The sequence below is a fragment of the Schistocerca americana genome, chromosome 8, assembly GCF_021461395.2.
Source record: "Schistocerca americana isolate TAMUIC-IGC-003095 chromosome 8, iqSchAmer2.1, whole genome shotgun sequence".
NCBI lineage: Eukaryota > Metazoa > Arthropoda > Insecta > Orthoptera > Acrididae > Schistocerca > Schistocerca americana.
The window spans coordinates 346,590,409-346,603,080 of NC_060126.1; the positions used below are offsets into that span (position 1 = coordinate 346,590,409).

At 43.9% G+C, this 12,672-nt stretch overlaps 1 protein-coding gene across 1 annotated transcript in view; it reads right to left on the bottom strand.

The window, feature by feature from the left end:
• LOC124545453 overlaps positions 1–12,672 on the bottom strand; it is a 522,016-nt gene that overhangs the window by 176,598 nt on the left and 332,746 nt on the right. The window lies entirely within an intron of this gene.

Consider the following 12,672-nt stretch of genomic DNA (forward strand, 5'->3'; position numbering starts at 1 on the left):
AGAGCTGTAAATAAGGCTCCGCGGTGGTGTTAAATCTATCTTTGCGACGTACACTCCAGCTGGAATTTAGAATTTCATTGCTATCATTGTTGCAATACAGGCAATAAAGATTTAGTAACACGTTTGAAAACTGACCAGACTATTGTGGGGAGCGCGGGAAGCAGCCCCCCCCCCTCCCCTCCCCCACTGACAGCAACAGGTGAGGAACCAAGTGATGGTAAGGGAGGGAGGGAGAGGCACAACCGAAATGTGTGGAGATGGGAGGTGCTGATATTTCTGCTGAGCCCAGAACTCTTCCATATATATTTTTTAGAGACAAGGAGGCAGTAAACAGGGGGGCAGCACGACACGACCTGCTAGGTTGAAGTTTACAGTGGACCGCGAGTTCTCTGCCAACACAGACGGTCCGGTGACCAAGAAACACGAAACACCTGCTGCCCGCCAGTCATGGCGTTGGCGGGAGCATGTTTCTGCGCAGATAGTAAGGCGCCGCTAGAGATGTAACATAAATAAGGCGTTGCTACGGCAACGATCCGCGCCGTCCATAAACAAGCGAGAAAGAAGCCCGCCGCCGCTGTGTTTATAAACAACCTGGCCCGCGGATATTTTCCGTCAAAACAACGGCGGTACTGCGCAGGGCCGAAGGACTGTGCCAGCGAAGCGACGGTTCTCTGCTGAGACTATCGCCGGTGTGTTTCTGCGAGAAGGTACTGCCATCTAGCAAAGGCCTATGATAGACAGCACTTTACACTGCTAACACGTTTGGCGGAAGTAATGCACTACACCATTTCTAACTATGAACTAGCCATCAAGTAAGTGCCGAAGGGTGAGTATTTCACATGCCTATGAAATGGTTTTAAGAAGTCCAGTGCCTTCAATGAGTAACTGACAATGCTTTATTACTACATACGACTTCTACACGCACTGCGTCGTTGGCTATGGAACAATTTTAGGCGACGCCATAGACAAAACATGCACAGAAATTACAGAAAAGGGCCATTAAATTAATAACAAAAATCAGTAACCGAACTCTCTGCAAAGAACTGTGTAAATAGCTGGGGACTCTAACTACGCCATGTGAATAATCTACTCATCTGTTATGTACATCATAAAGAACAAGAACATCAGGAATGATCACGCAGGCAGCAGCATTTATGATCATGGCGCAAGAGACACATGAAAGTTACATTAGTCACGAGAAAAAAAGTTTTTTCCTGCAAAGGAATAACATTGAGAGTAAAGATACAATTATAATCCAGATATTTAAAAACTCATTTGAACCGTACCTCTTAAATAACACCGGGCTGCATTACAAACGGGTGGCGGGGTGGAGCGGTGGGGGTATGGGTGGGGGGAGAATGCACAGTGGCCAATCAAACAGAAATTCAGTTATCACCAAACCATGATTGCTGATGGAAGCTTACCACTTACACATTTTGAATCTAAACATTATAAACTATCATACGAAATATTTTAAGTGAAAGAGAAAGGACTATTTAGATAATACAGCAGGGAATGGTGAAAATTTAGATTATTTAACAATAAACAAGTGTTAATTTGCGATAAACTGTCAGAGTTTAACGAATATGGCAGTAAAATTCAATGCCCAGGATTTCTCATAGATAAATAAAAAATTAACTACCAAAACGAAAATAACAAAATTATTCAAGTATGGTATTAAAGGACCCAAAACATTCCCTGCGGTCCCCTTGTATCAGTTGCCGCAAAACGTTTTTCCTTAAGAGCCAATACTGACATGTAGGGCGACTCGAACCACACACGAAGAGGGTGGCGGGGTGGATGTAAAGTGGCCACTCAGAGAGAAATTCAATATACACCAAACCATATTTATTGACAGAAGCTTACCACTTACACATTTTGAATCTACGTATTATGAGGTCTCATACGAAATATTTTTAAGTTAAAAAGAAAATAATGTATTGGAAACCAGTTAAGTTAAAAAGCAATTTAGAACTTCCGACTAGATTCCGTTGTAACCACTGCAAATCAAGTTTGTCCATTTAGCCACTGTATTTCAGATGATTACACAAAGAGATGGTAATTTTTAAAAAAAATTAACAATCTGATAACAGTACTACAGGTGGAGCTCAACGTGAAGCATTTTGTCAATAGACAGTGAATTGTGAACTCAGAAAACTTTTTTTTTATGTGACTGTCACGTTGTAGTACGTACTCGCGATCGATTCCTTCTACCATAACTCGTTTAATGAGATAGTGTTGCGCATTGCCTACCAAGGATTAACCATCCCAGTATTAAAAGAAAAAAAATGAGAACTGATACAGATTTCTAATAAAATTACGCATCTTTCAAAAGTATTAATGTTTTTCCAAGGTATTATGAACATTGCCATAAAAAGATATGTAACTTCATCACATGTATTTTAAATCAATACAGAATTACACTGAAGTCGCGTTCCTTTTGGACGAGGGGCTTCACAGCTAAAGATCAAACAGCTGCATTTCGCTCCGATGGATATTCTTGCAAAGTGTACTTCATCAGCTTCATTAATTCCCCGAAATCTCTCCTGCAAGTGGATTTCATGGCACGTTTTATAGTTAGACGCATCTCCTAAAAGAGTTCGACAGCAGGGTTGCCTCCGTCTGACTGCGAGAGGGGGGAATTAAGGTGTTCCACCAACCTTTTATCCATTCAGTTCAGGCAGTTGCGACACAAAATTTATTAGTTTCGAACAGCCAAACGCTTGTCAAAACGAAGGTAGAGATTATGAAAACGTTGAACAATGACGTATGATGAGTATCGCGTATCAGTTTTCTGACTGCGGCCTCTAATTACACAAACGTTAATTATTTCCTGCCACAGTCGCTGACGTGATAGTGCGCGTGCAAACGAACAGATTCACGTATTTTTATAACAAAAAACAATATTACTTTTTTACCTGATTTTTACATCATCTATATGGTCGGTACAAAACCATAAAAAAAGGAGCGTTGCGTTGACTTTGGTGCCAGCATTTCGTGTCGTGCCGTGCTCGGTAACACGCGTAACGATAATTAGAGGGATTTGGTTTGCAGCCGCGCCGTTGGCCTTCTACGGATTTTAATGCACATGATTGCTGGCTGTATGCTCTCGAGCGCATCTTTACGAGACTATAACGAGCAATGGTGACCACATAACTAAACGTCTCGTTATTATGTCCGCGTTTTTTTCGACTTCGAATGCGCCAAAGAACGCGGTTGTAAAAACTACTGCAGCTTCAACCTTAGCATTGTTCGTTGAAAAACTTCCGCGCAATTGAAGTTTAGCAAACATAGAAGTACCAGGGTGGAAGATACCTGTGCTATCCTGCGGGAATTCTGAAAAGTGCTGGAAAAGCGAGGTATATGTCATTCCTTGTAATTTACTATAAGCATACTTAGAACTAGTACATCACAGTTGGGCCAATACGATGAAACATTACGACCAAAAGATTTTATTTGAAACGAGAAACGCCTCTACCAGGTTTTATCTTGTGGGAAAGACAGGCGGCATTATAGGACAACTTTTCCACTCCGATTTCACTCAGATTTAAAACATCTAAGCGCATCTCCTATTCTAATTTTTATATAATCCCAAGATCACTGTTATACTATCTATCTTATTCTTTTCATTCCCATATGTTGTATTTATTATAATATTACCTACTGCAAATCAGATTGCTTGATGACTAGGCTAAAGTGACCGTATCTCTCTTCTACAGTCACGTCTTCCTCTCTACCTCTAGGGAATCTGATTTAAACAATTTCAAGAGGCGGAACACTTGTAACAGTTTGTGTGTGCGAAGAGAAATTTGCTGAAGATGAGAAGGCGCATTTACATGCGTATTTTAAAACATCCAGTATTTATTTATTGTCCGATATTAGGACTAAGTTGGAATGGATGTTGGGTCTTATTGTAGGTGTATTTGATGTCCAGTCTTGTAAGAGTAGGACGTCAGCATTAATATATATTACAAAGTATGATACTGAACCTTTTACAAATTATAATGAATCCGCCATGTCATTTAATGTTCGATTACGTAGGTGGGCGAAACGTACCAAGAAGTTCGATTACACCGACCCGTTCTTGGTTAGTCATTGGTCGCGTGCGAAGTTTATTGAGAAGTACTGGGAAGCGTTTCAGCAAAATCTGAAGGAACGTCGTGAATTGTCGCATTTTAGATTGTTGTATTCCGGTTGGGCTAAGGAAGTCGTAGCCTGGCATAATGCGTCCTTTCAGTCTACGAAGGCGAGGAAACCTCAACTGTATTTGTTTGCTGACACAAATATTGGGAAGTCTTCATTGATTCTATATATTAAGCTCATTTCCCCTCTACCCCGAAACTATGCAGAGTGTAGTACTTCAAACAGAATGATGGTAAGTTAATATAACCCTGAGCTAAGTTTACTAAACTATGTTAAGGAATTTTACTTTAACGACAGTTTCAGAGAAGAAAAATGATTTTATTATTTTTCCGCCAGTGTAGCAACAATACCGTACAGGCTGTTGTAAATAATTTCGTTTTATCCGATGATGATAGACTGATCGAAATTAGATGGTGAATCTGCTTAGTTCCCCAGCAGCTCTTGATTTTTTGTTTCTGATGCAGCTGATAAATACTGTGAAATAGGGTTGACGCAGCACGGTCAGCGTTTGAATAGAATTTTTGGCGTATTATTCCTTCCCAATACGGAAATATGATGGATCAGCTGAGGACTTTATAAAAGCCATGCCCAGTGCTACGAAGTGGAAACAAGATCTGTACATCGATACGTAGATAACAACTAAACTCGCATGTAGCATATATAAACTGTGTGTATTTATTGTACTTATTACGTCGTTATATGTGTTACAGATTGTGTTCTTGTTTACTATTGTGTTCATACTAGCATATGTGCTGCTGCCATGTAACATACGATGAATAAATGAAATGAAAGCTCTTAGTGGTTCCTATATATATATGACTTTCTTCATATTTTCAAATAAAGTTTTGCAGCCCTCCAGAGCAGGTGGTCACATTCAAAACTTGCGTGGTGACAAAGCCGATAAGTGTAATTCACTTTTTTCAATTTTTAAAACCAAATTCTGGGAAATGCAACACTGGGGGCAGGTTATTTGAAGAACCTACTTTCACTGCTGACGAAGGCCTTTGCGTCGTTTTTAAGAGTGATATGTGGTAACTCACATACAATGACGAAAACGCTTATATCTCTAACAGTAGCAGACATTATAATTAGTGCGCAAAGGCCTGACGTGTATCCAGGACGAAATCAATTAGTTTAGTACTGACACAATTCTGAAAAGAATCGACAAGATGGCTTTTGATGTGGTATCTATAAAATTTTATAAAAGTATGTTCAGTATTCTGAAATAGACGATTGAATATTACAAACGTAAACTTTAAAAATTTCATTAGAAGTTAAAAAATGTTTCGTAATAATTCGTCTGCAAGGTAAATATTGGCTGAGACGTAACTAGAAAGACTTGTGGAGTTGACAGTCGGTAGCCGGAGATGGTGGCGTGGTATGGCGGTGTTGGGCAGAGAGGTGAGGAGGTATGTGGCGGGGAGGGGGGAGAAGGGTGTCTGGCAGCCATTCCAAAGCAGTAAGGGGGTGCTCCGTCCAAAAATACTACTGATTTAAATTACATAGTCTTTTCATTGTGGTCAACAAGTTGTTATGGGCAACAGACCAGATTCAAATTAGTATTAGCGCTTTCCTGCCATCCAGAAATATTGCTTACAGAATAGTCAAAGACATCTCACGTGATTCGAGCCTACGCGTCAAGCGTGAGAAAAAACAATGTGAAAACAAGGTCAAAGTACAATAGGGAACATCGAATACAACAAACTTTTTCAAATAATCATTGGTCTGAATTGCTCCTTAGTGGAGCTACGACCATAAAATAGTAGTCCATCATCGACGAGCGAGCAGCAGTTTCTCCATTAAACACGAATTTTAGAGAGAGTGCGCTAATCATAAAGATGAAGTGTAGAATGTATGAGCCTGGAGGCATACCATCAGATTTTCAGAAAAAAAAACATCATCCACACATTCTTGAAGATACCAATGGCAGATAAGCGTGACAGCTATCGCAAATCAACTTAACGGCTTCTGCACTGAAGTTGCAGACACGAACAATATACAGAATAATGGAAAAGAAATTTGAGGATCTGTTAGATGATGACCAGTAAAAGTGCACGCCCCCCCCCCCCCCCCCGAGTACCAACCAATGCAAATAAATGTCTTATCTCTTTACAGATAATTTAATGTGTTAATATTTGACGTTACGCGTGTAATGCCTCTGTGGCTAAAGAAAAAAAACTCAAGTTTTCACACATCTCCTGAACTATGTGGCAGGTGGCAGCACTAGCAGTGCAGGGTATATAGATCGTGTCGGGAGGAAGGAGGGATATGGCGGGGGGTGTGGGAGAGGGGAAGGGGGCGGAGAACACTGTAGTTGCTGCCGACAAGTGGAAATGGAGCGATTTATCGGACGTCGTAAAGAACACGATCATTGACTTTCGGACGAAGGGTGGAAGCATTTCCAAAATGGCTATGTTTGTACATTGTTCGCGTGAAGCCGTGCTTAAAGTATACCGCGCATGGCAAAATGCCGCTATTCAAAACCGGCGCCAAGGCAACTGTGGTGTACTGGAAATGAGCGTTTGCCCCGTACGGGGCAGGTCCGGCCACCTTGGTGCAGGTCTTATTACATTCGACACCACATTGGGCGACCTGCACGCCGGATGGGGATGAAATGATGACGAAGACAACACAACGCCCAGTCCCTGAGCGGAGAAAATCCCCGACTCAGCCGGGAATCGAACCCGGGCCCCTTAGGACGGCAGTCCGTCAAGCTGACCATTCAGCTATCGGGGCGGGCTGTGGTGTACTATGCACCACAGATAATACGGGTGAACGACGACTACGGAGATTTGCACCGATGGATAGACGTGCAACTGTTGAACCATGCGGCTACTAAAGTGTCTCTTCAACGACCATCCGGGAATGTTGCTGCGTACGGCGCCCCACAGCGCGTGCTAGGTTCTTGCACTCATGCTGACTGCTGTTCATCGCTGGTGGTGGCTGGAATTTGCATGCCAATACCGCAACTGGACGTCCACTGAGCGGCGACAGGTGGCCCTTTTCAGATGAATCACGTTTTATGCTCCACTGGAAAGACGGCCGTTGGCATGTACTGTGTGAAGCGTCTGAAGCAAACACACTGCAACAATTATGCTCAGAGAAATGTTTTCGTGGCATTCCCACGGTGATCTCGTCGTTCTGGAAGGCACAACGGGTTCACAGAAGTACGCATCTACCCTTTGTAACATCATAGATTAAGGGTCGACCTGCGACAGTAATCGCACAACTTGCGTACGGGCCGCTAGACGCCGCCGCGAGCGCTAAGAGTGCATTGCGATAGTAGGCGCGCGTGTTGCGTACGGGCCGCGAGGTGGCGCCACGAGCGCAACCATATATAAGTGCCGACGGAGTTCGGCCAGCTCTCATTTTTACCTATTCTCTTATTTGCTTAGTTGCTTAGCACTTATTCGTTTATGGCTCATGTTATTGTGCTCTCTTTCAGCCATTCTGATTGTATTGATTTATTCCCACGTGAGAAGTGCTCATTTTGGCATTTCACTTTTGCATAGTTTTCATTTTGCTAATAATATGCTCCTTAGCTTTTTACAGTAGAATTGATTAACATAGTCTCATGTATTGTTTATTCATTTCAGTCTGTTCATAATTTGATGTTCTTTAAATACTGTAATAATTATCGGAAGCATTTCTTCCCTTAAACTTGTGTAAAGTATTCTCGATGTAGGATTTGTTCTGTGACACAGGTGTAAGGTTTTGAATATAAATTATATACGAAACTGTGCTTTAAAAGGAATTTATTTTTTCAGTTTGTACTACATCAGACGACAATTTTGTGATATGAGGGAGAAATTTGAGGGGCGAACCCTTGGAAATAGTCTTAAGTGATCCCCTTTAAAAATAAAAATTTGTGTGACACTGAAAGACGTGACACTGTAAGGCACCGAAAATTTATATATATAAAAATATACGTCACACCTTGGGGGAAAATGCCGACCCCTGTTTTTCTTCGGCACGATGGCATCTAACAGCAAGATAATGCAACGTGCCACACAGCTCGCACTGTACGTGCGTGGTTAGAAGAGCACCAGGATGCCCTGGTCCCTGGCCACCAACTCCCCGGATTTAAATCCAATCGCAAATCTTTAGGACCACTTGGATTGGACTGTTCACGCCATGGATTCTCAGCCGAGAAACCTAGCGCAGCTGGCCACGGCACTGGAGTCGGCAGGGCTCTACATCACTGTCCAGAGCCTCACTGGCTCTCATCCTGCACGTCTCAAAGCGCTCAGCGCTGCAAAAGACAGTTATTCAGGCTTCGGAAAGGTAGTCACTTCAATGTGACTGGACAGTGCAATTTTGCAGGTACATTCGGTGATATATTTGGATACTGTCTGCAAGATGTGTTGCTGCAGAACCGCTGATGGGAGGAATGTGTAGATAACGCTGAAAAAGGGGAGGTTGGGGGCGGGGTGATACAAGATGGTAGGACATATGTTAAGAGGTCAAGGAATAAATTCCAAGGTACTTGAGGGATATACAGAGGATAAAATCTGTAGCGGAAGAAGTGGATTGGCATAAATCCAATAAATTATTGAGGACGTAGCATTCAAGTGCTACTCTGAAATGAAGAGGCTGGAGCAGCATAGGAATTCTTGGCGGACAGCATCAAAGCAGAGGACTGCTGTGTAACAACGATGATTACCCGGTATTACCATCACTACATAGTATCATAGGCGACCCTAAAGATAGTATAATGATACACCGAAATCGCTTGCCAATAAAAGCAAGCCATATAAATGTTGACGGTGTCATTGCTACCGCATGAAGATATAGTAACAGCTGTCATCTAGAGGTCCATCGGAAGATGGGCGTACCAAGACTGGTTTACAATCTGACTTGCCACCAGAATTTAGAATAGAGGAGAAGTTCAGACCCTTGTGTACCAGTTGTGATACGAATACAGGCAGGTAGGGTAGTTGAGTAGCCTTCCGAGTTTAGCGTCACTTAACATGAAAGTCTTCAGGGTGTGGAACGACGTCATACTGTAAAAAAGTATATAAAGTATATCACTGATGAAACCAACGCTGTGGCCGAGCGGTTTAGGCGCTTCAGTCCGGAACCGCGCTGTTGCTACGGTCGCAGGTTAGAATCCTGCTTCGGGCATGGATGTGTGTAATGTCCTTAGGTTAATTAGGTTTAAGTAGTTCTAAGTCTAGGGGACTGATGACCTCAGATGTTAAGTCCCATAGTGCCTAGAACCATTTGACCATTTTTTCGGCCACGGCTACAGTGCCTTCTTGTCGTCTATCTTCCCCCCCCCCCCCCCCCGCCCCCCTTCAGTGTGACGCGGTACCATACCCAGAAAACTTCCATGTTAACTAATAAAGGCAGTTGCACGTGTGCTGGCAGTGGCCGAAGCGACTCACACTCCCGCCTGGGGCAGAAGGGTTCCCCAACAGACATTGCAGTACTTTAATGACATCGCGGCCAACCCAAGCGCGCCGTCAGGATGGGCTCGCGTGCGGCCCCGCGCACCGGCAAACGCCAGGGCCGACCGCGCTCACAATGGACGGCCCTCGCCAGCGCACGTGGGCGGCGGTGGCGGCGGCAGCAGCGCCGGCGGTCACAAACCAGGAAATGATGCGGTCCGCCATTGTAAGCGGCCAAACTTCGTTACGCGCTGCCGCCGGCCGCCGCAGTTGAACGAAAGGGTGCTGAAGTACAGCCTTCCTGCCCTGCAGCGCAGAAAAAACGACGCGTCGGATACCGCCACGCCGACACGGCAAACAGAATACGCAACGCGCAGATCTAGGTTATTCCTTTCATCCGATATATTAAGTTGGTGCATAAGTTCGTAGTGCTTTCCCAAAAGTTTAATAAACATAACGGAGACTTTAATCACCAATAACAGGCTGAAGAGCCAAAGAAACTGGTACACCTGCCTAATAACGTGTAGCGCCCACGCGAGCACGCAGAAGTGCCGCGACACGACGTGGAATGGACTGTACTCACGTCTGAAGTAGTGCTGGAGGGAAGTGACACTATGACTCCTGCAGGGCTGCCCTTAAATCCGTAAGAGTATAAGGGTGTGGAGGTTGCTTCTGAACAGTACGGTGCAAGGAATTAGCCAGCAGAAGTGTTTAAACACTGAACAGTGTTCCTCGAGCCACTCTGTAGCAATGGTGGACGTATGGGGTGCCGCATTGTCCTGCTGGAATTGCCTAAGTCTGTCGGAATGCACAATGGACATGAATGGTTGCAGGTGATCAGACAGGATGCTTACATACGTGACACCTGCCACAGTCGTATCTAGACGTATCAGGGATCCCATATTACCCCAACTGCACACGTCCCACACCATTACAGAGCCTCCACCAGCTTGAACAGTCCCCTGCTGACATGCAGGGTCGATGGATTCATGAGGTTGTCTCCATGCCCGTACACGACCATCCACTCTACACAATTTGAAACGAGACTCGTCCGACCAGGCAACATGTTTCCAGTCACCAACAGTGCAATGTCGGTGTCGACGGGCCCAGGCGAGGGGTAAAACTGTGTGTTGTGCACTCATCAACGGTACACGAGTAGGCCTTCGGCTCCGAAAGCCCATATCGATGATGTTTCGTTGAATGGTTCGCACGCTGACACTTGCTGGTGGCCAAGCACTGAACTCTGCAGCAATTTGCGGAAGGGTTGCACTTCTATCACGTTGAGCGATTCTTTACAGTCGTCGCTGGTCCATTCGTGCAGGATCTTTTTCCGGCCGCAGCGATGTCGCTGATTTGATGTTCTACCGGGTTCCTGATATTCACGTTGCACTCGTGAAATGTTCGTACTGGAAAATCCCCACCTCGTCGTTACCTCGGAGATGCTGTGTCCCACCGCTTGTGCGCCGACTGTAGCACCACGTTCAAACTCAAGTAAATCTTGAAAGCCTGAAATTGTAGCAGCAGTAACATTTGTTGCCTTATGTAGGCGTTGCCTACCGCAGCACCATACTCTGCCTGTTTACATATCTCTGTATTTGAATACGCATGCCTATACCAGTTTCTTTGGCGCTTTACTGCGTATTTTCCTACAGCTTTTACAACAGTCTGCCAACGCTGGGGTAGCTTTTCGATTCCACGACAGTAGAAATCAGGTGGTTTTTAAGCGGAGAAATCATAGAGCCACGTTCGGAGCGTATTTTCATCCGGAAAGGAAGTTCGTTGAAGGTCGTTCGATAAAGAGCGCAAGAACTGGAAATCTGATGGCGTATGATCAGGTGATTAAGATGGGTCTTTAGTCAGTCTTAGCAGAATGCGGGCGGTCGTTATCGTGGAGTAGCAACACTTCATTCAGTCTTCCTGGTCGTTGTTCTTGGACTCCGTCTGCAAGACATCACAGTCGTTGACAATAAATGTCTGCAGCGATGACTACACGTCGAGGAAGCAATCCGTAGTACACCGCACCGTCACTGCTCCACCTGACACATAACATTATCTTTTGTGAAAGCACTCAGGTCTTTGTAAGGAGTGTTCCTGCTTTGTTTGGGCTCAACTATTCCTTTCTTTTCCGTACGTTTCTATAAAGGCGTCATTTCTCGTTACCAGTAATGATACAGGATAGGAATGGTTGGTGTTGTTCACGAGACAATTGATGACGACTAGGCAGAGATGCACGTATGGTCACCGGTTGATTTTTGTGATTTTAGCGTAGAGCATGCGGTTCCCGCACATCCAATTTTTTTTAACCTTCTCCACTGCATGAAAATGTCGCACGATGGTTGAATGATCACATTCATGACATTTTCCCGTTCTCGAGTACACTGACGTGTATCATTGTAAATTAATGCGTTTAAACGATCTTCATCAAGCCCTCGAAGATATCCCTCAACGTCGGGAGGCACTAATGTCAAAACGATTCACCTTAAACAGAGAAAACTATTTCCTTGCGGTGCACTTTCCAATCGCATTATCCTTATACAGGGCGCGAGTGTTTCTGACTGCTTGCGCTGCTGTCGCCCCTCTATTGAACTCAAACAGAAGAATATGTTGAAACAGTTCCGATTTCTCCACTTGGCACTCCATTTTCTAGCGTGCACAGCTCCACTCACTATCTACAAATGACAATGTGTAAATTCAAATAGCACAAGTGAACTGTTAATAAAAAAATGACATTCGATGTATAAACCCTTAGCAACCGGAATACCAACATGCAAAACATAAACGCTACGAACTCAGGCACCAATCTTATATTATTATTATTATTATTATTATTATTATGTTCATAAAACATATTATATATCATCTGTAGGTCGCGTGACCAAAAAGTAGACAAGTATCTGTTGTCATGCATTTGCTTTTGGAACTGTACTAGTTACAAACTTTAACATCTCCATAATTTAAATGGTACAAACTCCACACAGCATTATCATTATTTAAATAGGTTCAAAGATTGTGAACACATGTCAATAGGGGCGCGCTGTATCGTTCTGTCATTTTTGACGTTCGAGAAAGACAATCTTTCCGGTTTTTTCTTTTCTTACTCCATCTTTCGCCTCCTGTCTTGCCTTTTCTCAGCTTCCCA